We start from the raw sequence: 4,320 nt of genomic DNA, 5'->3' as shown, positions 1-4,320 counted from the left end.
GCATATGTATAACTGAGAATTGTATTTAATTTCCATACATTTGGGGGATGTTCTCAAATTTCCATCGGTTATTTATTTCTACTTTAATTCTGTTGTGATTGAATACTCTCTATTTAAAAAAATTTATTAAGTCTTGTCTACCTGGAAAAATATTCTTTTGCACTTGCAAAGAATATTTATTATGCTGTTGCTGGGTTGAGTGTTCTATGAAATCCATTTAGGTTAAGTTTGATAGTGTTGCTCGAGTCTCTATGTATTTGCTGATTTTCTGTTTGGTTGTCCTATCGATTATTGAGAATGGGGTATTGAAATTCCCAACTGTGATGAATTTACCATTTCTTCTTTCTTTCTGTCACTTTTGGTTCATGTATTTTGGGGTACTGTTGTTAGATATGTATACATTTATAGTTGTTATATATTCCTTATATACTATCTGCTCATCATTATGAAATGTTCCTCTTTGTCTCTAGTAATGATTTTTTAAATTTTATTTTTAATCAACAAATAATAATTATATATATTTCTGGGGTACAATGTGATGTTTTGATATATGTTTACATTGTGATTAAATCAAGATAATTACTACATCCATAATCTCACATATTTTTTGTGGTGAAAACATTTAAAATTTACTCTTTTAGTAATTTTGAAATATGTAATGCATTATTATTTATCATAGTCACCATTGTGAGCAATAGATCACTAAAGCTTATTCCTCCTGTCTAACTGAAACTTAGTATCCTTTGACCAACACCTCCTCTTCCCTATCCACCTCCCAACCCCAGCCTCTGGTAACCACCGTTCTACTCTCTACTTCCATGAATTTCACCTTTTTAGATTCCACATATAAGTGAGATCAGGTGGTATTTGTCTTCCTGTGCCTGGCTAATTTCACTTAGCATGTACTTCAGGTTTATCCATGTTGTCACAAATGACAGAGTTTTCTTCTTTTTTAAGGTGAGTAGTATCCCATATTTTCTTTATTCATTCATCTATTGATGAATGCCTGGGTTGCTTCTATATCTCAGCTATTGTGAATAATTTTGCAATGAATATGGGAGTACAGGCATCTCTTTGGCACAGTTATTTCAATTCCTTTGGATATATACCCAGAAGCGAGATTGCTGGATCTCTAGTTATAATTTCCACTTGAAGTCTATTTTGTCTGATATTATTATAGACAGTCAAATTTTCTTACAGTTACTATTTGCACAATACATCTTTTTCTATCTCTTTACATTTAATCTATTTGTGTCTTTGACCCCATAGTGTGTTTGTCATAGACTGCAGGTTTTTAGATCTTGCTTTTTCATCCATTTGGCAAACTCTGTCTTTTTATTGGAGTATTTAGTTCATTCACATTTAACGTAATCATTGATTTGGTTGAATTTACATCTATCCTTTTGCTATTTGTTTTCCATGTGTCTCAAGTCATTTTTGTTCCTCTAATTCTCCTTTACTACTTTCTTTTGCATTAAATAAATATTTTCTGGTGGGCCATTTTAATTCCTCTTTTTATCTTTTAATTCTTTTTTTAAAGTTATTTTTTAAATAGGGATTACCATATGCATCTTATAACAACCTACTTTAATTTAATCCTGGTAAAATATAGCAACTTTGCTTCAGCATAGCTCAATTTCCTCCCTCCTCCTTTGTGTTATTATTATCAGACATATTACATGTATATATGTCATAAACAAGTGTTATAATTATTGCTTTATACAATTTTAAAAAGAACTTAAGAAATGAGAAAAATAAATTTATCCTCTTTTATATTTATCACGTATTTGCTATTCCTAACCCTTAACTTTTCTCCCCACATATTCTCTTTCTAACCATCTGCATTAGTCTATTTCTGTTGCTTATAACAAAATACACAGAACTGGGTATTTTATAAAGAAAATGAAATTTATTGCTTACAGTTTCTGAGGCTCGGGAATCCAAACTCCAGGGAACACAGCTGGTAAAGGTGTTGGCTGTGGTGACAGTGACCCCTCACATTGCATGATGGTGGAAGCAGAGGGAGAAGAGAGACCAACCTCCTCATTCACTCTCCTTATAAAGTCCCCAGAACCATGCCTCTGACCACCATTTTTAATCCATTCACTATGGCATGGTTCTACAACCTAATCCCCTTCAAGGCCACACCTTTCAATTACCATAATAGGATTTCCCACCATCAACAGTCACAGTGGAGGCCAAGTTTCTAATACATAAAACTTGGGGGACACAATTCAAGCTTCAGTGAGCTTTGGGGGGACATAACTCAATCCACTACACTATCTCTTTTACTTCTTTCAAAATGGCCCAGCCACAGGAAAACATGGCAATAACAACAGAAAACATCCTGAACCTAAAAGCTGTCCAGAGTTAGATTTCTGATATGAATTCTGAAAGTGAGAAACTTTTTCAAAAATGTTTCAAGTACCATCTTCCTAAATAGCTTCTTCCTAGAAACAGTCTTCCTGAATAAAATTAAAGAGCAATGCAACTTCTCATTACACATTCTTCTGTTTTGAAGGTAACTTACTACAACTCACAAATCTCATCCTTGAATAGTTGCTGATTTACTTCTTCCCCCATATATTCCTGGTGACCTCATTGCTGTGCATTTCTAACATCTAGGTGTTCCTCTTTACCTCTCAGTGAGCTGGTTCATTTTCAAGATGTGATTACCTGAAATATTCCTCCTAGATATTTCTGAATGAGGTAGTCAGCAGGAGGATACCTTTCTGGAATACAACAACTGAGCCCAGACTCAAACCTATTTTAAGCACCACTCTGGAAGAACATCCTTCAGTATTCAAATTGTTCCAACTCTGGGATAATTCGATGAAGTCTTAAACTTCTAAGATTGCATTCCAAAAAAACAATTATTCTTGGGCCTGATAAAACTTGGCTAAATATTTTATTAAGATATAATTATGGTTTCAGGACAGCAATAAGAAAATATCTCAACATGTCATATCTGTTTAAGTGTATATATAAACCTACGTATGCCATTGTTTCATCAACATTAATAGATATTTGCTGTCTATGTTTTTCTGTTGTTACTATTACTGCGGGTGGTTTGGGGTTTCTAAACATACTGCCCGTACAACTTCCCACCGCTGAAGAATAGAAATCTAATGTTTATAGGTATGATATCCTTGATAATAGGATCTGCATAATTCACAGTCAGAAAGAAAGAAGACAGAGACAGAAGGAAGGAAGAAAGGGGGGAGAGATGAAAGGGGGGGAGGGAGGAAGGAAGAGAAAATATAAGCTAAGAAATGCTAGTGAGAGTTGGGAAGGAATAACCTGCGTCTGGGTTCTTTGCTTGATCTAATTTCTACCTGAGAAAGTGAAACCATGGAGCCCTGAAGTGGAGCAAGTCTAGAGAATGCAGTTCAGACGAGAGCCAAAAGAGGTTGTATATTAGCCACCAAGGTGCTTTGATTAAAAAAGGTAAAAAGGACATTCTTCTGCCTCTAAACAAAAGGCCCATTGAAATGGAAACCAATGATTTCTTCAGGAAAATAGAAAGGGTTTGATGCGGAAAATGACTAACATCCTACACAGCCATATTTTGTTATTGGCAAACAGAAAGCAACAGTTCAAAATTTATCAAGCTTATCAGTTCCACCTAATTAAGGATGCAGCCAGAGGGCACAGTAAACAAAACTCTAATCACTCACTCCTGAGCTCCCGGCCCCAGCAGAATCTAATCTCCTTCTGAAATTTCAGGGCTCGGTGGTCTCTGCTCATCCTGTCCTTCATCAGAAAGGCGACCACATGGACACACTCTGCTTTGCTGAGGCCCAGGATGGAATTCTTTAGACTCCATCCCATTCTCACCGCCTGTGACAGACACTTGTTTCCAGCCCGACTACTGACAGAGCACACATGAAATGTGCATGTGATCCTTCAAGGAGAAAGGTCTATAGAACCTGGAGGAGGATAATTTAAGAGTTTCTGTTTCAATACTGCCACCATCTCCCACCCCATTTGTTTCAAAATGAAGCTCAACATTTTCCCAGAAAACCTCCCCTCTTGATGTAGAAGGTGTTTCAGTGTGAAAGTTATTGGTTCAGCCCATGGGAATCAAGAGAGGGTCTCTAAGGCTAAAGTGAGAAACAGTGGGAGTAACAGGTAAGTGCGAGTTCAAACACCCCCAGACCCCTTATCTGTCTTCATCTTCTACCTCCACCCCAAATACTCTTTTTCTTTGGAATTCACTTCTCATCCCCTTCCAGTCTATGGTCAGGGAGGAGAGAGATCTTTATGAAGGATGGTTGTCCCCAGGACATAGCTCTGTGTCACAGAGAAAAGGGGTGGCCT

Source organism: Galeopterus variegatus, unplaced genomic scaffold (genome assembly GCF_000696425.1).
Source record: "Galeopterus variegatus unplaced genomic scaffold, G_variegatus-3.0.2 Scaffold6998, whole genome shotgun sequence".
NCBI lineage: Eukaryota > Metazoa > Chordata > Mammalia > Dermoptera > Cynocephalidae > Galeopterus > Galeopterus variegatus.
Note: the sequence above shows the minus strand (reverse complement) of the source record.